We start from the raw sequence: 25,661 nt of genomic DNA on the forward strand, positions 1-25,661 counted from the left end.
TCTTCAACGTAGAGGTCCATAGCAGGGCCCCTTCCATCTCCGGAAGCCCCGTAATTCTGACGTTATTTCTTCGGGAGCGCCCTTCCTGATCGTCTATTTTCGCCGCCATACGTCTGTTCTCCTCCTCTAATCATGTCACTTTCTTGATCAGGAGTGTAGAGTCTTTGGATAGAGCTGTTGTCACCTGTTCTACTTCTGCGACCCTAGCGGACATTTTTTGAAAGTCGGCGCGTAGGAACGTGACATCCATTGATATGGAGCCTACAGTAGTTTGTACATTGTGGAGGGCCGCCATGATGTCTTCCAGCGTTACTTTAGGGCCAGACTCTGCTTCCTTGTCTTTGCTCATTTGGCCTTTATTGTCCGGTAAAGAAGGGAAGTCTTTAGTGTAGGCAAATTTGTCTAATTTACTCTGCTGGTTTGCACGGGACCCTCTGCCACTCATTGCTTATTCCGCAGGGGCACCTATCACTCTGCGTTGAATCTGCGAATGTCGGTGAGGAGGGCATGCGACAGCTATTCCCCGGGGGAACCCACCTTTAACACTGTGTGTCGCGGTGCATTTCTCTCCGTCCTGCGTCACACCAACAGTGCCTTGGGGGAGGGGAGGGAGTATAAGGTATCCTCAGGTCTACTTCGTCTTCTGTTTTGCACCTCAGTCGCACCTACCGTTGGCTTAGCAGGGCTTCCGTAGTTCAGCACCCTCCGGTTATGTGCTCCTCAGACACTGTTCAGCAAGGTTGAGGGCGCGCTATATGCCTCTTCTCAGCTAATAATGGGGTAGTTAATTGCTTATCCCTTACTGCTCCCTAATTAGGCTTGCCAGCACCCCAGCGTCAAAGTGTAGGAATTTTGGTCTGAAGTCCTCTCAATTGCAGCCACGCGGATATCTCTGGGGCCCCCCTGGGTGTCACATACAATCGCCAGCGCACTCACAGTTGCCGATGCGCTGTTCCCTTCCTCCGCGTTCGGGCGGTGTCACAATGGCGGCTCAGTCTATTTTCGGCAGACCGATCTTTCTGCCTGTTAATGGTCGTAGCCCCTGCTCACTTGCGGGGAGTGCGACGCTCAACGTCTGCTGTTTCGGGGGCAGTAGGTAGCGCCTCCACCTTGCGCACCCGCCGATAGTCGCCGTACCAGTCTCCGCCTCTTTTGCCGCGGCCCCCTCTGCCGACCTCAGTGCAATCTCCCGGGCTCGCCGATGTAATTAATGCCCCGGTTTCCTCTCAGGTCGTAGGCCTCACCCTCCGCCTTCTGTAGCTCGCGTTGTCATACCTGTATTGTCTCCGGCGCCGGATCATTTAGCGCCGCTCCATCTCCGATTTTGGAATGGAGACTCTGAGTACAATTTTCCTGTGGATTAGTAGTCGAATTGTTGGGAAATCGATCTTATCATTGAGCCCCTTTAGACTGCAGCCATTTCTCTCGGCCTGCTTGCCACACCCCCGTCATCACCTCTTTTAACAAAAAACGAAATTCTTATGGCATAAGATACATAAAATTTGGCTATTTGCAATCTCTATTGAACCAAAAGGTTGGTCTGCAGAAGGGTTTCTTCCTTCCCATAATTTGGCTTGATAGTAATGGTGCTATAAAGTCCAAAATGCTGATAAGCTGATTGATAATCTGCTGAGGACAAAAGGGGGGAGGGGGTTCCTTATTGGGCTAAGATGTCTTGTAGAATGGTAGCTATCAATGATAAGTCATTACAAGATTGGATATTATGCCACTTCAGCCTCAGACGGGAAGAAACACGTGTATGTTATGTGCAATGGTGTTAAAAGTGGGATGAAGTTGAATTTCAAGAGTGAGAGAGAGGTCCAATGCATCATGATCAACTTTCCAAACAGGTTTTAATCTTCATGTTGCACATTCTATTCTAGTGATGTATTTTGAATTAAAAAGACATAGTGTTTATTGTTATAGGGTAGCCATAGTTAGAAATGTGTTGCCTGGGCTTATGTGATTCAGATCTCCTGTTGCAGGCAAACAGACTGGGTGACAGAGTAAACAAAGCTAACTGACACCCTGTTGATGACTGCTTGCTCAAATTCCTTTCCTTAAGAGATGTATTTCCCCATGACTTTAACATTGATGTAATAATCCTCATGTGGTTCCAAATAAGTGCTAAAATCCTCTCCAATAATTGTTGCTGAATCGTGGCTATTTCTTGAGCTCTTATTTAGTGAGTTTAATATCTCATCAGGTATTGATGGCACTTTTGCTGTTTCGCTTGAGGGGATCACCTCAATAGATCTGTGATTTAACCAGAGGTGCTCCAGGTGTTCTTGAGTTCCTCTCCTGTAGTGTGCAAGACTCTGCTTGACTGCAGGTGCATGCACCCACACTGAACCTAAACCCATGGTACAGAGCAGCCACTGCCTTCTTGCCAGGTAATGAGGAGAATGATGGTTTTTGGCACCGGAGATTCTAAAGTGGGGAACAACCTTATTTAAGTCTGGCTTTTGACAGCATAGAGCTATTGCTAACAATAGACATAGAGTGGGCTTTGGGTTCACCCATTTCAATCATTGACTTTCTTAGACCAGTCTCGTTCAGCCATTGACTTGAGACTTTGTCCATCATATCTTGGTACAGCCTAATGGAGTATTCACCTCTCACCTAATGTTATTGGCTGTTTGAGTGTTTCCTTCCATCTCCACTCCAGTGCTTGCATTGAACTGCATGATCGGCTACCTTACAACTTTAGCCTTCTCTGTCAACTTTGGCTGGCTCTTTCCTATATACTTAAAACTGTTATGTGTTAGTACATTAAATTCAGTCCAATTGGCTTTGCCAATGCTGGTTATATGTGTACCTGGAAGAAGAGAATACCAAACCTCTCTAGGCTAAATTGCTTTAGTCTCCTTCTCTTACCCATGAGTGTGCGTTGTCTGTCTGGTCTTCCATGAAATGTGCATAGAGACAGGATGCGCTCTGAATGATGTCCTTAGTGAGTTCATGTTGCATGCAGCACAGTATTGTTATTTAGTATATAATGTAGGGAAAGTCAAGCTTCGCCGTCCTCAGAGCAGCTGTGGGGTCATACATCTACCACATCAGACCGTTTGCTTTCCATCTTGCCCTGTGCATTTTTCATTCAGTGACCACAACAATTGAGCACTGGAGGTGCACCCGTCTAGCTGATAAGATACATCCAAATAAAGTTCCTGTGTTAAGGGGGCATCTGAACTGCACCAATCTTTGTGAGAGTAGCTTTCAAGCTCTCAGAGCAGACTATGAGTGACTGACATTGAAGGCAGGAGGGATATCACCATTATACCTATACCCATGGAAGGCAGGTCTACTTGCATCTTTCAAGTAACGTTTATGCATTCTTTCATGGCTTGTTACCTTTGCATTCTAGATGTCTGGGGCATGTATGAATATATCCTGCTTGTTTATATGTATGTGTGTTTTCACAATTGTACTGGATCAGTGAGTAGTGGAGTCAATTGGACTCTACATGTGTGTGGCACAAGATACTGTTTGCTGCTGTGTGGGGTTTCCAATGTCCATTTCGTTAATAGAGACAAGCATGTATGCTCTTTCCCCAGAAATGTTCCCTTAATGGATACATATTTTTTCTGCTGCTCCGAGTGCCCACCTGCATCTTTATCTGGTATCATGCCTTTTATTTTGACCCTCATGTCACGCTAATCTAAACTTGGGGGCAGAGGCTTATGCCTGAGCCTCCTTATTATGTGAAGCCTGGACATGTGCTGTGATCTTGCGTACCAAGTGTGCCCTCATAATTGATAGAGAACTACTGCCCCTGAGTACAGCATATAAAGTGGTGGCATACCATGCTTGGCAATTAAAAGTGCCACCTGATCTTTTTATCTGTATCACTGAAAGTGTGGCCTACATGCCTTTCTTGTGTAAAGCTCTGCTGCCATGTGAATGTCTAGAACCTTGAGCTGACATCATGTGTGTATGAGTGTATATGACTGTGCATTGTTCGTGTAGCACATTTGCAGTAGCAGGACTCTGTGTATGAGTGAGTCTCAGTACTGAAGCTACTGAGATCAATTTTGGATGCCCCTGGTTTGGCATGGTAGGAAATGAAGGAAGAGAACAGCTCCCACACACAGCAGAATTGTATTGCCTGCATGCCTGTGGCTGAAGAGTGGAGATCCAGACACTATATTGAGCTGTATGGGGCAGGGCTATCTTTATGAATTGCATGAATAGGTTTCTTAGTAAGCAGCTATTGATTGTTTTTTTTTCTGAGATCTGCCATTTGGTGGATGTTAAGGGTGAGGGAAGAGACTGCAACTTCTGTTGTGCAAGAAGGTGAGGAAGTTTCTGTTCCAGGGCATCCTTTTTTGCCTGTCCCTGATTACTGGATCATAGGGGCTCATGATAGTCAGGTGCAAAAATTGTACCCTTCATTGTGCCCATGTTGTGGGTGCTCCTGTCTGGAGACCGCCCCAGCACTACTTGCTGTGAGAAGTATCACTCTATACAAAGGCTATGTGTGGAGAGCAGCCTGACAAAGGCAATTGAAAAGAGAACTACCCCAAACTGGTTTTGAAGTTTGAGACTGGATCCACACCCCTGTCTAGAAAATGTATAAAGGTATTGAACGATATCCGCGACAGCTGTCAAACTTGCAGCACTTGACAAAAACTCAGTTGGAGATGGAGCTCTAATATTCTCATGGAGAATAGAGGCCTTTCGGGTTCAACTTCTTGATTTCTTCTACCTTGCTTGGCGGCTCCGGGTGCAGAGGTAGCTGGTAGCTGTCAATCACTGGGGCAGGTCGTGCCACACACTCAACGACTTCAACTTCAGGAGGCAGGAACACAGCAGCAGGGTCGTTGCAGATATTGGCCGCTGTCACTATGAGTTGCTGTCTGCTGAAGACGTCACTCAAGGGGTCAATCACCCCACCAAGCCTTGGCTGCTGCAAAGGTAGCCCACGGTTACTTTGTTAGGTTGACAGGAGTGGAGGAGCGACTTGAAACTTGGTTAAAAACTTAGCTACCACTCTGGGTGTGGAGGACACTACTTTTCTTTGGACTCACTCTCGACAGGCCCACCAGTTCGTAATTCTTGTGACGCTGTACATCAAGTCTTCTGTAGGTTGCAGTTGACTGGTTCTACCAGTAAGGGAAGTCTGCTTTAGATTTCTGGTGTCACTGGAGTCCCTCTTGCTGGGAGCAACAAGTTTTCACCATGGACACACGTCGACACACGGTTCCAGTATATGGCCTCTTCAGGGCACTTGAGTGTCCTTTCTTTGCGCTCCGGCAGAGTCCACAGTCCTGTTTTTGGTGTTGGTGTCTGCTTTGTGCCTCTTCTTAAATTCCAAGTTAGAATTGAGGTTCTGGTGTCAGGGGACCCCCTAAAAAACCTAGCTTAGGGGGTGTTAAGGACGTGAGGGACAGCTGCCAATGGGCTACTGGCCCTTGTGTCTAACCTGCTCCTGAGGTGATAACATCCTGTGGGTGTATGTCTACTTTCTACCCAGAGTCCTCTAATTTAGGATCTTGGAACATGGTGGAACCCTTCCTTGGCTGTACAGACCTCCTAGCCCACCTTAAAGGTGTGGCTAGTCTTTTGGATGTGTACGGCTCCTGAATAACTAATTTTACCACCAGTCGGGCTGAACAGGGTGGGAAGGGCTTTGTTCTCTAGTGGGGGACAAGGTAATTACACATCAAGGGCGGTGAAAGCATTTGAGGCTCACCACCTTGAGGACTGTAAACACTAGCCATCCTGGGAGGGAAGAGGTGTGATCTCCTTCCTGTCCAGGCCTTTGTCTAAGTCCCAAGGAAGTGCTAGCACATCCCACCACGAGGGCAGACTCTTGGTGGCAAAGCCCGCCAAGGAACTGGGTCACTGTATCCTAGGGGGCCACCCACTTAGCGTGGCACTACTGTGCATGGCAGCACATCCTCAATAAGAGAATCATGTTGGGGTGGGAAAGCACAGTGTTTGACACCAAACACAACATAATTTGGTCGTTCCATAATAGAGCTGGCTATCTTGAGTTTTCTCTCTAGCTAGCCTACGTTACTTTATGGACCCCCAGTCACATACAGTAAAACCTTGCTTTACAGGGTTATAGTTTATATATGTATAAATATATATATCCCCACCTTTAATGTAATGAGCTCTACCTCCTGGGCTTAGGAGGACAACCTTAAGAGTGATTACTTACATTAAGGCAGTGGTGTGGCAGCACATGGTGTGTGCAGAGTCACTCTCAAGCAGACAGGCTGCTCCTGCAGTGCTGCAATGGCAGGCCCGCAGACACACTTATACTTGAGTCACACAGGGTGGCACAGCCAGTGCTGCAGGCCTGCTGACCCCTTTACCACCCTTACCCTGGGTACCACTGGTACCACATATTAGGGACTTATAAGGGGGCATAGTACTGATCCAGCGGGTTACCAGCCTCAGGTAATCTAACACCACATACTCACCTGGACCCAGAAATTCATTCACAACACACGGCAATACCCGCCGGGGTCATGTTTTGTAATTCACTAGATTTGTTTTTTTTATCCCTGACTAATCTTTCACTGATCAAAAGTTCTTTCCTCCTGTCAATGAACCATTAGTTGGAACTAGTTGATGGTGAAATGACATAAGATTACAATATACATACACATTGGAAATGATCACAGAGTCGAGATGTCTTGTAAAATTTTATCTTAGATTAAATTCATGTGAACCCCTTACACAGTACAGAACAAACTCTGTTTCTCACAGGAAGGATGACTCAAATAATCAATCAAATTTGCACTCAATTATACTTTGCAATGACACTGCATGAGAGAGAGAGAAGATAGAGAGAAAGCACATAAGCGCATATATAGATATAGATATATTTACCAAGTATGGTGTGGAAACCAACTCCCAGGCCTAGGAATTGAAAAGGGTCCCCCAGGAAAGGTCTGGCAAACAAGGGCTTCAGGACAGGACAGATGACCTCTCTATCACAACGCTTGCGTAGCACCCCTCTCTGACACTCTCTTCCTCCTCGAGATTCTTCAGCGATCTTCTTCTAAATTAATTTTCTCAAGATAATTGGTTCAAGCATTTCAGCACCTCTGTCTGGGACTTCTCCGTGCTCTCGGACAGCATCCCGGTCTCCAGAGCTCTCTCGTCTCAAGTCTCTTCGGACAGCATCCCAGCCTCTAGACTAACTAACTAACTAATGCTACCTCAATAATACTTTTCTCTATGCGTGTACCACCCATTAATGTTTCAAATTTATGAAACTCCTAACTCTGATTGGACATGCAAGGGGAGGTGATCCTCACACCATGCTTATTTTCTAATATTTTCTTTCAATCCTTTGTTTTAAATCCCACCCCTTAAGGGTTTATACATCAGTCTTTATTCCCACCCGTACTCACAATGTAATTGTCACATATTAGAAGAAAAAAAACAGTAGTTCTCATGCATTTCAATGGACTGTCGTTCCGGTTCCCATGAAAGTTGCAACTTGCAGCCTTGGACGAAGTTCAAGTTAACATCATGGCTTTCAATTCGGGTTCACTGCGCATGTTCGGTAAAATGAGAGGGAAGAGACTGTAGTTCGAGACATAAGGCCCATAACAAGCACTATTGAAAGAGTCAAAAAGACAAATGTTAAAGTAAAATAAAAATGATTTCACTGTATACCACCTATATCTACTCTAATCCCAATTACTTATTTTTATTCTTCCCGCATTAGCATTAGTACAATAGCTGAGTTTAGTTTTCCAGCAAGCAGGTAGCAAGCATGTGAGTTTCAAGCAGTCATATTATTAGCTACTGCGCAAGTGCAGAAAGTTTGCCTCCCAGCATAGTTACGCCATACTATGTAGATGTAGTTGATGCATGCGCACTAAAGAATTTCAGTCAGCGGCCATTTTAGCATCACTCCCGAGTTACTGGTTAGTAAGACACATATGCAAGCTTCGATCTTATACTTAAGTGAGTGTCATGTAAATGCATGTTATTTCCACAATATAAAATTTAATACAGGGTTAGCAGTTACGGGAGAGGATTGTTTCCAAGCAAGTCTCTTTTTCACGAGTCCTTGCTCCATCAGTACCTTGCCATTTGGGTGTACCAGTCACATCACTTTGGGGGGAAAGAGCACAGGCACTAGGGACTGATTAGCAGGTCCCAGTGCACCATCAAAGTCAAAAACTGGCACCTAGCAGTCTAAAATGGGGCAAACGTAGGGGGGCATCAGCAAAGAAGCCCGATTTCGAACAGGAGATTACTATGTTTCCAGGAGGAAGTTTATCAATGGAAATTAGTTTGCCTGCCTGCCCATGGGCATTTCCTCCCAATCATTGCGTTTTTTTGTACATTTTATAGGAACTATTTTACTCAATTTCTTAAACAAATCTTAAAATATTCAGATATTGAGAAATGTAATGAAGCTATACTGTATCTGCAGCTTCCAGGAAGCCGAGATATGTGTTTTCGTGTATACTTCTTTTTTAAATTAGCAGTAAAAACCAGGAAAACAATGGAGGGCTTTTAACTTAATTATATATGGAGTGCCCTTACAACTGATGAGTTGAGCAGTTAAATCGGACCAGTGTGCATTTTGCCTGGGACTATTAAGACGAAGCACTTAATGGAGAAGGGTTTTAAATGTTTGGTTTCAAAATTGTTTTATAATATTATCATTCCATAATTGTGTTATGGTGTGAATTTGTTTTATCTTTTATGGTGTGTCATAACAACCATCTACATCAATGCACACTACCGGCTTACAATAAGGAAAATAATAGAGATTCTAACACTTATGCATTAGGACATACAGGATTTGATTAAGGCAGTATATAGGCAAACCTCCTAGTCAGCTCAACAACATCAGGAACAAGTGGTGGAGCTGAACAAATGCACACACAACAGTGCCAGTGGGTCAGTACACATAGGTGACATACGAAGGTAGAGTTTCACAGCCAAAGCCCGAAGAAAAGATGTTCTCATCCAGTCTAGCTATAAGCCCACATTCCAGTTTCCCCTGCTATATGGTAGTTCAGTGAAGCAGGAAGATATTACACACGGTGGTTATTAGAAGGAGACACTTCTGATGTAGGAACTCAAGAACATGAACCTGATGTAGAGTCTAAGCAGCATAAACCTCGGCCAAATAACATCCCGGTTTTAGAAGCCAACAAAGAGTCAGCAAAGAAAGGTTAAGGAGAGGAAGGGTTAAGGATAAAAAAGCAAAACATAATCTTTTCTAGTTTAACAATGCCTCCATGAATCTAGCTGTGATTTATAAAGACTCTGCTGTATAACGATGTAAGCAATACCTAAGTCCACTGTAATTGTCTTGTGAATTAACAAGATTGCTTATTTGTGACAATAAAACGAATATGTAGGACTTATAAGAAAAAAATAAGCTTTGGTAAAAAACGTATTTCTATTACAAATAAAATACACAAATAATGCCATTTTGGAATGTTCACACCTTTAGCAGCATGTCCTTGAGCATGCACTGCCTGACTCACTGTCAGACCCAGTTCGTAGGTCCAATGGGCACGCAGGAACTACTGTGCCTGGACAGTGGGGGCGGGAGTTGTTTGCCTATGTTGTCCCAGGATTGATGCTACTATGGCTGTGCTCACTGGACCAAGTACAAACCCATCACCACTTGAATCTCAGTGCCAGCAATGATGAACAGTCACAGCTTCTCAAACAGGGAGCGTGGAGGCACGTCAGGCTCTGCACTCACTAATCCGCCAGCACTGCACCAGTGGGATTCTCCAACCCAGTGCTTGTCTTTTATAAAAATAAAAATGAGCACTTTCTTAGATTTGAAAAATGATACTAAACACTGCAATATAAAGCCACCAATCCCCGAGTGCGGGAGCTACTGTGCTAAGGATTCAGGGTCTCCCTTCTACCACCTCATCCTTGACATGGTGTAGTATGGCATTTTTCGTGCACAGGTGCACTCTACCATCAGTATTTTTGCTCCTTTTGGAACCTAAGTTAATTTCAAGAATGCAAGTTCTTGTTCCTCTGTTGGACCAGAAGCATGTGTCTACATCCTCCTCCCTTTTCTGGGTGAATCACATGCTGGCTGCGAGTGTGCTGACACTCTCAATGGGGGTTTTGTGCATTGGGAGTTCAATACTCAGGGACTGGCTGACAGTAGGCTGTGGTGCTGCTGATGGATGGCGATCGTCGCAGGTCCTCTTCGGTAAAGAGGATGTGTTGTGTCATGCGTCAGCCATTGGTAATTCTCAGGGCAGCATTGCGGCTTACACAGCAACCACCACAATGGAACAGCAGCTTGGTCTGTTGTGAGCACAAGGATCTGGATCACAGTGGCACAGTCCTTTTGCATACACTTTGGTAGTGCCAAGGACTAGGTCACTGCAGGCAAGGCAGATAATGCTCCAGCCAGGAGCATGCTGATCAATCTCTCTTGACTCTCTCTGGGGGAGTGAACCACAACTACTTGCCCTGGTAGTCCTCTACGGTTGTAACACTCCTCCCTCTTCTTCTCAGGCAGGTCAGCTTCCAGGCACTTTAGGATGGGGAAGCAGCAATTCCTTCGGATCAGACTTCAGGTGGTGTTGCCTTGAAAATTGATAAAAGCGGCACATCATGTGACCCTTGCATGATTTCTTTTTAAATAGTAAAATACGGCTGACTTTGTTGCCTTTGTAACTCAATTCTCTGTCATTGTCTCCATGCACAGATTGATCAGAATTTGTAAAGCGGGTTGAATCACTTGATGAAGAAGTGTGGCTCACCGGTTAGAGGTCGCAGACCCAGAAGCAGAGGTCGGCCCGGGACCAGGGTTCAATTCCCGACGCGGCAGGGTACGGAACCAATGTCAGCGGGCTCGATAAATCTCGCCTCAGTGCCTCCCTAACCATGGGTCCCACGCTGCACTCTGGGCAATAGCTTGCTTAATCTCCACAACGGCGCCCTCGCTGCCGGGGATGCCTGGCTTCACCTTGGGGATGCCCAATAGGGACCATCTCACAGGGAAAGCCAGGACGGGTTCCCCAGCGGGACACAGCGCCAAGAAACCCTGGGTTGAACGTGCGCTCTACAAATTCATACTCACATAACATAACATAACTTGATGGAGCAATTTCAGGGCTACGAACAGAACAATCATCTTCATGCTCGAATATGGCACAAACAAGCACTGCAGATGTTGTTAGTGATGAAATGCCACTAAATAAACGTATGTGCTGAATTTCTTCTAGTGAGAGAACTGTGGGGCATATTATCAAGGGGGTTTATCTCCGCTTTTTTGGCTTTAAAAGCCAAGAAAGCGGAGATAAAATTATCTCCCTATTACCAAGCTGTCGCTAACACCAGTTAGTGACAGCTAAAAGGAGATAGCGACCATCTTGGGCCCCGCTTTGCATGTCAGTGATATTTATCACTAATGACATGCAAAGTGGGCGTGCCAAGATGTTAGAAACTGGAAACAGTCGCTAACATCGCTATCTCCTATTACCAACTTTTGGAGATATTCGCGCTAAGCGCGAATATCTCCAAAAGCTAACACCTGCTCTGAGCAGTTCTTAGCCATGTTATCCAATGGGAGGTGGATAACATGGTTAAGAGCTTTAGCTCGGTAATGCATGAATATCGCTGACTGTTCAGCGATATTCACGCATTGTGGCCGTTTTTTATCGCATTTGCGATAAACCTTGCTAATAGCAAGGTTTATCTGCGATAAAAATCGCCGATGTGCGGCGATAATTTTAGTCTCTAAACAAGTTAGAGACAAAAATTATCGCTAGTTGTTGGTAATATGCCCCTGTGTTTGTTCTTGCTGGGTTGATTCCGCAGGACTGTATCAGAGCCATTAGCTGAATCAGATTCTGCCTGACATGGCAGCAGAGGCTGAAGAAATTCCATTACTCTTTTTGCCTCTCTTTGCTGAAAGTACTTTGATGTGTACTTACTGTAATGGTTCCTACAACTTGCTCTGAAAGACGGTTTGGACAGTGTTATAACCATATCAAAAGCACTGAAAGCTATAAATAATAAAAACTGATGAAAACACACACACACACACTCATCCACACACACATATATATGTAAAATTAAAGTTAGATCAGAGATTCCATAAGTGGATAATTTTTTGTTTGCCAATAATGTTGGCGTCATTTGACAAAGGTGTCTGGAAGGGGGGTCACCACAAGGGTGGGCATGGTCCCATCAGACAAAGGACGGGGAAGACAAACATAAAAACAATGAGTTTGCTCAAGGTCCCCAAACTAGCTTTGTGGTTCAGGACTCCTAATCCCTGCCTGAACAGAAAAATAAGTGGTTCCCTGGCATAAGCCCTCAGGGAAGGCACCTCCTAAGTGCTATGAGGGCTGACAGGTTTGGCACTACAAGGGGGCTGTGAAGTGTGCCAAGCGGGCCTTGTGGAGGAGATTGCGACATATAGTATGGGCTGCAGTGTAGGGGTTACCCTGGTGTTCCTGTTTTACAGAGAGATGGCGCAGAGAGCTCACACGCCTAGTAACTAATAACGCTAGGAAATTTAGGCACTGGCCAATATCAATGAGCAGAGGGTGGAGGTTCTGAGAGACACTGGAGCCAACATGACAACTGTCAGATGTCATCTAGTGACCTCGAAGCTGCTGGGCCTATCAGAGCCCTTGAGGCCGAAATGGGATGTCTTTTTGCTGTGCTTGTTATTTGCACCATTGTTGCTACCTTGACCGAGCGGACTCCTAAGAAGTGTTTATGTATGTCTTTTATGACTAAAAGTCGAAATAAAGACTTATTTGAATTGAATTGAATTGCCTCCTAAGATGCAGCCCAGATAGGTGATCTGAACGGAGGCATGCTAGAACATGTTTGACACTCTAAAGAAGGCTGTGTGAACAGCACTGGTGGGACATATTAGATTTAGCATCCTTGGTGTGGTTTCCCCCTAACTTGTTGCCTTTAACACTCCTGTTTTGCTGTCTTCATTATTGCTGGCTTTTGGACTGCACACTTTACCACTGCTAGCTAGTGCTTAAGTGTTTGTGATTTCTCCTTAAAACATGGTAGAATAGGCTTTTACCCAATTGGCATATGTAATTTACTTGTAAGTCCCAGGTAAATTGGCACTATCTGTAGCTAGGGTCTTTAAATTAAATGCTACCACTGGGCCTTCAGCACTGAGTAGACCACCCACTTAAGTAGGACTTTAGATATGTCTCAGTTCGGGGGACGTTGCTGAAGCAGCCAAGATGGTGAATGCATCCTATTAATGCTCCTGAGACCTCCTCCACCATCTAGCTAAATCTTGCACCTTGGCTCCCCTTTCCTGGTATTTGATATATCCGATGCCCCCTCTTCAACTTTGGGCAGCAGCCCTGGGGCCTGACACCATTCTGTGGGGCACCGGAGGAGAGACTGCTGGTGGGGCCGTCCCACGCACCTGGTATTAAGATGGTGGCGGTTTGCAACCTCTGCGGCTGGGCCCACGCTTTTGGTCTAAGTGTGCTGTTCCTGGAGGGGTCTGTGAGGAAGAGTCTCCTGTTGCGGAGGCTGCCCGGGCAGAGTGCGGAGCCCGCATTCCCCCATTATGTCACTTACCCTCCCTTCCCGTCCTTGCTGATATTTTGAGGGCTGAGGAACCACACGTCGAAATTACAGAGACACCAGAGCTGCGGCCGGCTGCACACAAGCTGCCTTGGGCGGCTCCTGGTAGGTGCTTCTCCCTCTAACCCTGCCATTGGCCTGCCTTTTAGACAGGGCTGGCCTCCTCTGACCCTGGCCTTATTGACCTTCCTAAATTTGGGCAGTCAGCTCTGAACTGATATTGGGTAGCTTTGGCTCCTCGTAGAAGGGTGTGAGGCTTTCTCCTCTCATCCTGTGTGGAGGCCACATTTCTGCACTCCTGCAGTTCTCTTTCCCATCCCGACCCTACAGTTGTTATGGGGGTCGAGGCACTACACTGCAACATTGCTAGGAAATTGAGGCAGCAGCTGGCTTCACACAAGCTACTTCGGGTGGCCCCCGGTAGACGCTCCTGCCATTTACCCTGCTGGGCTGCGTGCACTTTGGATGGCGCTGCCCTCCTCCACCGACCTTCTGGGCCTTTCTGCATGTGGTCGCATAGTGCTCAAATGTTATTGGGGGGCCCCAGGTCCTCGTAGGGGGGCGATGCTTCCCCTCACCCCGTTATGGACCTGCCCTGCATCTGGGGGTGAGGAGGCCCTTGATCTGCTCTTAACATCCAGGGGCTTCCTGCCCTCCCCAAGGCTGGTTCTTGGCCCAGATACATGAAAAGAGGCTCTCACTACTCCCCCGGTGGGCCTTTTAATTGCGGGGACTGATATCTGCCTCCACATGACACAGGGGTTCCCTCTGGTGCCAGCCAGATCACCTACATCTGGCACCGGCTTCTCATCTGCATACCTGCTGGGCTATTATTGCTGACACCTGGCAGTGGGGGTTTTGGAGGGGGTGTGCGATCTTGACTGCAACCTGTACCCTTATGCACTTCCGTGACTTCCTGCAGTGTCTCGCTCCGGCTGCTCGTGCTGCCTTGTGGACCATGATGTAAGGATAGAGAATACTGGCACTCCTAAGGCCACAACTTTGATACTGGGGAAGATACCCTCTTTGACAAGCAGACCCTATTATATATCAGCCGCCGGGGTGTGGAAGAACAAACCGTATGTACTGGGCTCCCAATCGTAAATTAAGAAATTCACCACATCAACATCTGCTCCCGGCAACTGGCACATTGGGGTGATTCCCCTCCTATGCCACCTACGTTCTCTGATGCACACCAATTTTTTTTTTTGCCATTCAGGCATCATGGGAAGTCCTCGAATCCAGAATCAGGGAGGTCGGTGTTTACCTCCCTCTGCTGCGACAGGTCTTCACAATGTGGTGGGGTGAGTAACATAGGTGGAGGTTCGAGTATCCCCTCTTGAAGATGAATCTCAACTGTCTGTACTCTTGAGGCCAGAGCTGAGGACATTGAGAATAAATCCTTCCGGAGCAACCTCTGCCTGGTGGGCTTCCCTGTGGGTACTGAGACCCCTCACCCTGCGATCTTCGTAGAAGACGGGCTCAATTCTTGGCTATCAGATGGATACTTGTCTCCGTGGTTTGTGGTGGAGCGGACGCATCATTTGCTGGTGCAGTGTCCTCCCATGGGACCAGTCTTTTATATTAAAAATGCTGAACTTCCAAGATGTTATCCTTCAGGTGGCCAGTACTCAGGGTAAGCTCTACTTTAAACCTTCTCATATCATGATGTAAATGTAAATGTACATGTATTTATATAGCGCAAATCACCGACCCAGTATCTAAGCGCTTGCTTAGGGAACCCGTCCTGGTATTCCCCTGTGAGATAACCCCGGCAGGGTATCCACAAGGTGAAAGCCAGGCATCCCACCGCGAGGGGCCGTTGTGGAGATTAAGCAAGCTATTGCCCAGAGTCGCAGAGTGTGCACCCGTGAATCGAGTAGGCACCGGAGCGAGAATTGTCGAGTCCGTGGACATTTTAGGACTCAAGATCCCGCCGAGCCGGGAATTGAACCCTGGTCCCGGGCTGACCTCTGCTTCCAGGTCTGCCTCCTCTAACCCGTGAGCCACACTTCTCCATGATCTTCCCGGCTTATACTAAGTCGACTCAACTGCAACTGCAACGCAAATCCTTTGAAGCTGTGAAGTAGGATGATGACTCTACAATATATGTTGCTTTTTCCTGCTCAGCTACGAGTTGTTCATGACTCCTGCTCCCACATTTTTTACACACCTGAGGCGGCGTTGCAATGGGCAACTGAACAGAGAACCTTTGCAAGGTATGAGTCCCCGGGTGACGGCACGCCAGCAGACCCTGGTCCCTCCTCTCAGCCTTCACCTGCTCTGAGACTCGCAATCGACCCAACTCCAATGGTAGAAGGGGAAGCCGCACACAAGCCCCGGCATCCTCCAAAACTGACCCGGATGGATCCCAGGTTGAAATGAATCCTTTCACGCCCATGCTGACCTCCAAAGAGCCCACGGCAGAAGATGTTGTCACTTCCAATGATGTAAACTCTCTTGTGGACACAAACTGAATCCTCACTTCTTTGTTCATTACTGACCATTAGCCTTAGACACAGGGTGCTCTATCTTTGATCTGACCTCTAAAATCCCAATCCTAAATTGGAGGAAGTCCACCTTGAATACCCTGTCATGTTCTTTGTTTCTGTTATTGTAAAATATTGGGTAACAATGATTCAGGGGTAGAAGTGTGGGGTGGGGAGTGTTGGGAAAAGCTGAAATGGAATTTGTGTTTATAATACAGTTTTTCTTTGTTTAGTTTGCTCCTGTTGTTGCCTGGTCTTCCCCGCTGCGTCACAGCCCGCAGTGCAGCACTGTGCTGCACCATGGGCTGAGCCCAGCTCGCAATGCTGGTCACTTCCTTCGTGTGGGCAGCGGTGCAGCCCCGACGCCTCCTTCTCCTCATCAGGTGTGTCGTGGTGCTGAATGGCAGCCTGCTGTTGTTGTTTTGACATCGTTGGTGCGTCCCGTAGTGCCTACTACTTGTTTGTATAGGCACGCCGTGGCTCATGTGGCGGCCCATTGGATAGTTCTCTGCACATTTGGAATGCTGCAGCTCCCAGATTGGGACTGCAGCTTTCTATAATACACATTTGGAGGCACTAATTGCTCATCTCTTCACTTCCCATGAAGGCATTCCGTGCCACTCTTCACTCTCTTGGGGCCATCTTGTTGATTGTTCTCCTTCTCATGCTACCACAGTCTGGTTTCAGAAGGCCTTGGGGAGGTTTGTTCTATCACCCTAAGATGGGGACCTTTCGTATTTTTTGCTTCACTCCTTTCCGTATCCAAGATGGCGACGGCTTATTTCCTGTTTTGTCGCTTCCTGTTCTTGAGTATATAAGGGACAGAACCTTTCCTTTCTTTGCGTTTCAACACTCCTCACCCCTGTTGGTGCCCTGTGCTCCTGTTTCGGTATACCTTCCCTAAGTTGGCGCTCCTTTGTTCCTTGCTCTTCTTGTTCCAGTTTGGGTTCCTGAAGTTATCAGCTCTTTCTTAGACTTTTGGTCTTCAAGTTTCTGTCCTTGCTTTTTTTTCTGTTTTAGTCCTCATTTATACGATCTTTATGATTATGGCAACAGGGTCACCACTTAATCGTGCACGGAGGAATGCCCAAGAAGACAAGGTGAGGCCTTGTCATAAGAACCAGCCAATTCGATTGAGTTTTGAGACAACAGTGTACCGCCATGAAGAAACTCGAGAACTTGCTTGATCGTGTTATTTTAAATCATTGGACATCCCTCCCTACCCTACCACTCAGCCCCATCCCAGAGTTTCCAATATTTTGTGCGTTTACTGTTACCTCTCAGTTCGCCCAAGTTTCTAAACTTGTTCACTGCTCTGACCCAATCGTCTGCTTTAGGAGGTGATGGAAGAATCCAATTTTTACACACTTCACGTCTAGCTACTAACATAGCAGTAAATAGAAAATGATTTAGATTTTTACTTAAATTAATACTAGAATCATCGTTGTCTAAAGTGCCAAATATAATAGTAAAAGCGCTTACCTTGATATTGGTATCTAAGACTTTATCAACAAATTTTATCAACTGCGTGCCAATACGCATCAAGGTAAACGCATGTGTTGAACATATGTATGTTGTTAACCTTCATCTAGCCGCATTTGGGCCACTTTTTCATCACCTGTGCATTCATCTTTGACAATTTTTCGGGTGTCCAGTACGACCTGTGCAAGTAAAAAGATGATTTCTCCTAAGAGGTGCAGAAACAATAATGTGCCATAAAAAAGTGCAGGATACTTGCCAAAAATTTTGCAAGTCTTGAGCCAGAAAGGTTTTCTTCCAAACGATGTTGGGTATGTCAAAATCGGTCTCGTTTCCCTCGATCAGGTGCCAGTACCACATCAGTACTTCTTTCCGAGTTGGATTTTTCTGCATATCTTCCTCCAGCTTCCAGCAAGAGTCCGGTGATGTAACTTGTTCTCAAGCCCAGCTGGCCATCTGGTGATAATTAAATCTCGATATTTCATTATTGGTGCTTTCCACTAAAACATCCCAATGCTTAAGATTCCCATTTTCAAGAAGTTCACCCCACTTCTCTATTGCTTTTTTCAGAGGGCCTGCTAGGGAGTCTTTCAGACAATCTGGTGTACCCGGCGAGTTTCATATTTTCCTTATCTCGAACCAAGTTTTATATGCTGATCTTTATACCTTCAGTCTGATCTTTTTGAAGTATTTAGGTTGGTCGAACTTGGAAAGGCATTGATCATAGTCAGTTACTGCTTTCCAGTAGGCAGGATAGAACTCATGGGCATGAAAGAATCCTAATATTTTTTAGTTGAAAGGCTTTAGTACATGGCTAAGTCTGGGCTGGCGATCCCCCTGGCTTTTCTTTTGGCAGAGCTTTCTCCAGGCTATTCTTACCCCTTTAGATGTCGAATTAAAGGTATTGATTTCGCTCTGTATCTTTCTTATACCCACTGAATTGAACTCCAGGGGAATTGTGTTAAATATAAATGTGAACTTTGGTAGAATGGCCATTTTGATGACATTTTCTCTCCCCATGAAGGTGAGATGTAGACAGCTCCATGATGTTAACAATTTCCAAATTTCTTTAGTGTTTTTTTTTTAATTCAGGTCATTTTTATTGAAGTAGAAAACCAAAAGTAAAGACAATACAGTAATTCTTCCATTACAGAGATGATTCGATTCAGTTATTGATGGACAATTACAAAAATGCAAATAATATAAAGAAAATCAACTCTTGCTTGCGTCATCGATATACAGATACATACATAACACTCAATGTGTGGAGGTAGCGGTTAGGATTCTAGTACAGGACAACAAACGTACTCTTTGATTCCACAGGTCACTGTAATGAGATCGACATACAATGCATCAAGGTGGCTCATAGTGAAATGAAGATGCGTCTAAAGATTTCCACAGCTTCCTATTGGACGGACTCCATGTAGATGCCTGCAGTGCCGGATTATTAGCACCTCTCAGAAATGATAACCATTCCTGCCAGATTTTGAAGTTTACCTCATTTGCACATTTCCATTTGCACAGGACCACTTTACACGCCAATGTTAGCATTAAGTCCAAAAGCTGGCGATCCTGATCATTTCTTTAGTTTTAAGGTCGAGATTGACTTTAAGCAGTTACTTCAGTATTTCTTGGGACTTCGATCCCCAAGTTTTTGATTCTTTTTTTTAGATTCTATCAGGGGGGTCGTTATATTCCAGTGCATAACCTCAGTTTTTTGATGGTTAATCTGGTAGCCGGAAGAACAAAGAGAAAAAACATAAACTAGCAAAGCTAGAGGCTGACATATTAGGGAAACAAGCAAGGTTGGAGGCCGTTTGTAATGAGGAAGATCAGAATAAAATAAAGGAAGATATATTAAAAAAGTGTCTACCCTTGCTACATGATTTTATTCTTCCTTTCCATTCCTGGAGTCTCCACTTCATCAGAGGTTTTTCCCTATGGGGATTAACCTCTTAGGGCACCTTCTAGAAAGCACAGTCTGCTTAGGCTTTTCACTGGCAGCAGCACAGTGGCTACTGGAAAGGGTCTTTCATACCTCAGACAAACCAGAACTTTCAGGAACCAAAGCCGGGAACTGTCCCAACACATCAAGACTGGTAAGAAAGATTCCAAACATTACACACTGGCCCATGTGGAAGAGATCAAAGAGGAAACAGCCTTATTGCTTGTTGACTTTTAAAAAGCATTTTATACAGTTGACTGGGACTATTTTGGATCAGTGCTGAGCCGAATGGGGTTTGGTTTTGGTTTTTGGGAGATGGTAGCGCTACTGAATTCCCATCCGACAGCAAAAGTCATGGTCCATGGAGTATTGTTTTAGAAGTTCCCAATTGGATGGGATACCCAGCAGGGATGTCCCCAGTCTCTGCTCCTTTTCGCCCTTGCCATTGAGCCCTTGGACCTTTTAAACCACAGTGATGCACAGATGTGGGAATGGAGATGGAGTGGAGCCCTTGAGGATAGGATTGTATTATATGCAGATGACGTCCTCCTTTCCTTGCAGATGTGGCGAGTTCTGGCCCGTGGGAAATCTTTACTTATCTCATTTCAAGGCTATAGTGCTTTGGTTGACTGGCGACCTGGCATTCCTATCCATCGCCTAAGTTTTAAATATTTGGTTGTCCAAATTTCTACTCTACCAGACATCATGCACATGCTTAACCTTAATCTTCTCTTAAAGGGGTCTAGAATCGTCCTGACTGCATTGCAACACTTCCCATTTAATGTCCTAGGTAGAGTTTTTTTGATTACAATGATGATATTGTCCTGTTTTCTCTATATATTGCTAACTTTTCCACTCCAAATTCCCAATGCTTGGTTTAGCGAGGTGGTGGTGCTACTCCAGTCCTTTCTATGGAGAGGCCGACACCTTTGTTTCGGCCGAGCCAAGTGTCACTGTTCGGTGTACAATGGTGGCATTAGGGTGGTGGACATTCGTTTGTAATGCTTGGCATCTCAGTTATTAATCATAAATGACTGGCTGATGGGTTCCTGGGATGATCAACGTATCAGTTTGCACTCTTTAGCCTTGGTCTTGATGGAGTCATGCACCACTTATACGGCAGTTCAATTTCATTTGCCCTACCAGAGGTCACAAGAGTGGTCTTCTTGGTATGGAGAGGAGCAACACGATTCATGGGCTGGGACAGACACCTGACTCTGCAGACTCCACTTTGGATGGGACGCTGGTTGGAACAGTTGTCACACCTGAAGGGATTTCGCCGCTGGGACTCAATAGGAATTGCAGGATTGGGGGATGTGTGGTGAAGATCTAAATTGTACTCCTTTGAGGACCTCCAAGTTCGATTTATTTTTCCCACACTCAATTTCATAAGTATTTACAGCCATGTTACACCCTTAGTCACTATGGCGCTTGTTTACTAGAAGTGCCAGAATTTAGCCCCCTTGAAGCACAACTGTTAATGAGGAGATTGGGTAGGAGGGTATCTCTCAGCTATACAAAGCCCTTGATTGTAATGCCACAGAAACATTAGATCTGCTTAAACAGAAATGGGAAGGTTGGATGGGTGGGATGGAGGAAGTTGAATGGCGGAGGCCTGTGTGGGCCGTATGTAACTTGCAATATCTGCACCTCTCTGCCTGATCGAATTGCACAGGTTCACCAAAATTACATGACTCCACAATGTTTGGGTAATGCTGGTATCCTCTCTGATCCCAGGTGTGCTTGTTGTTGATCTCTGGTGGCAGATTTTTTCCAAATTGTCTGGCAATGTCCTGAGATTACCCACTACTGGACATGTATAGGTACCGCCCATCAAACGGTTCTAGATAATTCCATTGTATTGACTCTGAAGATGGCCCTGATATTGATAATGTCGGATTTTGGGGAAATGCAAGTGCACAGAGCTCTGGTGGGATTTGTTGCCCTGTTTACCAGGAGGGACATTGTGTGGTCCTCAACCTGAACCATCCCACTGAGTCTGAAGATGTGACATGCAGGCATGGATTGGTGTGTCGAGCAGGGGGACCTCGTCTATATTGCCCGGGGATGTCAGTGGAAATTCACTAAGATCTGGGGAGAAATAGTGGGACTATTATGGACTGTCTTCCACATTGGGAGCTGTGCCTTGAAGTGTATTTAAAAAATTGGACATGTACTTTTTAGTTTTACATGTCCTGGTAGTGAAAAACTCTTAAATTAATTTTTCAGTACTGCAATGTCTGCCTCTCCCAAAAGATAACAGTGGAGTGACCTATAACATTTAATAAATCATCATGTAAAACTGGGAGGAGGTAACCTGTTCATGTTTGGTGTTGTTTGAATTGTAATGAAACATCCTCTCGCATGATGAAGTTGGATTTTAAATGACAATTTTGAAAATGCCATTTTCCTGCCTTAGCCATTTAGTACCTGCAGCCTGTTTCTGGGTCACGTGACTGTGTGTACCTGACAGTTGGACATTGTTTATTCCTCCTAGACAGCCACACACAATAATGAGGTTAGGTATGCCTGGATGGGCCATCACTGACAGGATGGGAGGGGGAGTTGGGCACAGCCATACTCACACTTGAATAGGCAATGTCCTGCTTCCTCACAAAGGGCTGCATACCCTCTGTAGTTAGTCTGGAGCCAGAACAGGGAAGGCAGGATGAATGTGGACTTTAAAGGGACACATCTAAAAGCTTCTCACACTTGAACTGAAGGTCCAGGTTTAAATATTGCACCCCAGACACTAACTCTTCTGGACCTGTGGAAGAAGAACTGCTGTGCTGCTGAAAGGACTGCCACTCTGTTGAACTGCTGCCCTGAAGGACTACTGCCTTGCTGTGCTGGTCTGCAGCCCTCTTGCCGGGGAGAGAAGGACTGGACCTGCATATGTTGAAACCAGGGCCCCAGAGTGACTACAAGGAATAGTTGGCTGGACACCTGACTATAGCCTCAGGGACAGAATGCTGAAACAAGTGGTGTCACCATAGTCCTGGACCCTTGGAATTGGGCCTAAAGGTGCTCTGCCAGCCCTTCTGTGGCACCAGCAGCACCGACACATCTTCTCTGCTCCATGGCGCAACTCCAAACAGAATTGACGCATCGCCACTTGCATCAAATTCTCTTGATGCAAAGACTCCAACTCAGCCTTGCCGTCCGCAACGGAAGTGCCGACAGTTAAAAGCATTCCTGAAGCAGGCCCTTGCATCACAAATCTCTTGTCGACTGCATCCTCGGCGACTACGCAGGTTCTCGCATCACAACCTCACAGCTCCTTGGAACTAACGCATCGCCTCAACTGGGTAAAGCATCCTTGGCGTCGGACATTGAATTGTAAGCCCACGTCTACGGGATCCTCACTCCCAACACAGGGCCTCTGATCACTGCCCAGCAGCACTATGGAACCCTCGTAGCTGCATGATGAATCCTTGACATAGGACCTTGCAACACTCCTTCAGGTACCCTTGTTCAGAGGGCCTAACTGGGACCCTGCGGCTAGTCCACACTCCATGGCAGTGAGCCTGAACTTGGGACTTTGTCCCAGTCCAGCGCGTCCAGATATCCACAGTTGTCACTTTGCGCTTTTTGGCGGCATATGTATATCAGGGGTTTTTCAGAGTGGATGTTTGTTGTTTTGGTCTTGCTTTATTTATTAGAATTTGTTCTATTTGCTAAACCTGTGTGGAGTTTACCTTGTTTTGTATTATCACTTTATTACTGTTTGAAGTGTTGCATAAGTACTTAGCACATTGCCTCTAAGTTAAGCCTGACTGCACTGAGACAAGCTAGCAGAGGGTTGAGCACAGGTTAATTTGGGTTTTGCTTGTGCCTCACCCTGACAAGGACTGTGGTTGCTGCTTGAGTAGGGTTTCAGCCCCCCAACCAGTAACCCAATAACTCACAAGGCCTAAGGAGAAGGAGACCACTTCTTAAGTACAAACCTGGAGTCCTGCGTTGTGCATGAAAGCTCTCTCCAGAGAAGCAAATTAAGTAGCCATTCAAAAAAACACACCACACCCACCAAAGTTGGAAACAATAAAACAAAGGCAGCAGAGCCTCACAAATCATACATGGCAGTAACTAAACACAAACTAGAAGAATAGCAGCAACGTGTAACGGTGTTAAACAAAACAAAAACTTGTGGGGAACTTTTCACCAATCAATGTGCACTGACGTGAAACAGCTTCTAAGCAAGACACAGCTAAAATAAAACATAGTATTTCATGTATCGAATAATCAGCGGTGATGAGGAACGCTTCAACGACCACAAAAGGTATACTTTACTGGATTTACAAAGACACTTAAAAAAACATTGAGCTGGTAAGACCAGATGCATTAAAAGACCAGGAAGGTTTTCATTTCAAGTGGGAAGGAAATGCTGTGCCATCCTTCCTTGAAGATGTCAAGTCAGAGATGAGCTGTTTTTCCCTAAGGAGGGCGTAGAAATTCCATCTCAACTGCATGTCAGAGATGGGTTATTTTTCTTGAAAGGGGGATGCCACGTTGGAAGGACAGTAGGACCATGCGAAGCAGAATTGTCCCAGGTCCTGAACACACAACTGGACTGTAAATGTAGGGAAGAGCATTCCAGCAAAGTACAGCACAGGGACAGCCTGGATGGAGACCAGTTACCCCAGCACCAGAAAACAAATCTATTAGGGCGAGCACAAGTAATAAACAAGCGTTTGCAATGCATTGGTCTCGCCTTTGGGACCTTATATGTATTTAGCAATGCAGCATTTTAGCCTGGGTGCTGAAACATCTACTGTTGTTTAATATGGAGGGAAAGTGAGCACCAAACTGTGTGACACTCCAGGTATGGGAGCACATGGAGAAAAATATTGCCTTGCAGAGGGAAATGGTATAGTCCTAAGCTCAGTTTTTGATATAGAATCAGGGCCTTCGGTGGTCATATCACTTAAAATACAAGATTTGAAACAAAATATTATTATTTACGGGTGCTCCTGAAAGACAATTTCTATGGACCAATCTCTGTGTGGGCAGAAGGACATGGAGGAGGTAGGTAGTATGGGTGGCAGCCAGTGTGAGCAAAGCTGGACACGGGAGACCATCAGCGAGAGAATGACAGGGCAGGGCCTGCTACTGGAAGAAATCGGGGAAACTGTGTACTGGTGCGCTCTTATAGGAGGCATTGTGTGCCCCTCTGCAGCAGGCGTAGAGGGGTAGGGGCTTTTCTGCAGGAAACAGAGAAGGTAGTGTGTCCTAGTGATTTGGCGGCGCTAAGGGGCAGTGTTGTACAGAGGGATAGTGTGCCCTGCTGAAGTGGGCACATCCTGGCAGTGTCCACCGCTGCAGAGGAATGCAGGGTACCTTACAGCAGGATGCACATACGGGAAGTGTGCCTTTCTCCAGGAGGCAGAAATGGACAGTGTTCCTTGCTGCAGGAGGCACAGGCGCACAGCGTGCTCTGCTGGGTATGGCACAGATGGACAGTGGGTACTGCTGCAAGAGTTACAGAAGGTCAGTGTGTCCTGCTTTAAGATGCACGGGTGGGCTGTGTGGCATTATGCAGGAGGCATAGATGGGTGGTGTGTCCTACAACAGAAGGCACAGATGGGCAGTGTTACCTGCAACAGAAGGCACAGATGGAGAGTGTTGCCTTCTGCAGAAGACACAGATGCACTGTGTGCCCTGCTGCAGGAGGTACATGTGGACAGTATGTTTGCTTCAGGAGTGACATAAGATGGAGAGTGTTGCCTTCTGCAGGAGACACAGATGCACTGTGTGCCCTGCTGCAGGATGTACATATGGACAGTATGTTTGCTGCAGGAGTCACATATGGGCAATGTGCCCGCAACAGAAGGCACGGATGAACAGTGTGCCCAGCTGCCTGAGGCACTTACGGGCAGTGTGTCCTGCTGCAACAGGAATACAGAGACAGTGCGCTGCACAGGATACAGTGCATCCTGCTGCTTGGAGGTGTTGGTGGCACTAGGGATAGCTGCCAGTAGTGTTATAGTACTTGGCAGGTTCTGGCCTTGGTCTCTGCTCTGGGGATATTGCACTACAGTGTTTGAAGGCTTTCAGCTGTTCCCCCGTGCGCTGTGGAAATAACCCCGAGGCAGCCCTTCCACAACAAAATTACCTTCCAAAGCACCCAAAAAACAAAAGCAAAGCCCAAAGGGTTCAGGGACTGTTGCCGGGATCTGCCTGCTCCCGGAAGGTTCTTT

This window comes from Lissotriton vulgaris, chromosome 8 (assembly GCF_964263255.1).
Source record: "Lissotriton vulgaris chromosome 8, aLisVul1.2, whole genome shotgun sequence".
Taxonomy (NCBI): Eukaryota; Metazoa; Chordata; class Amphibia; order Caudata; family Salamandridae; genus Lissotriton; species Lissotriton vulgaris.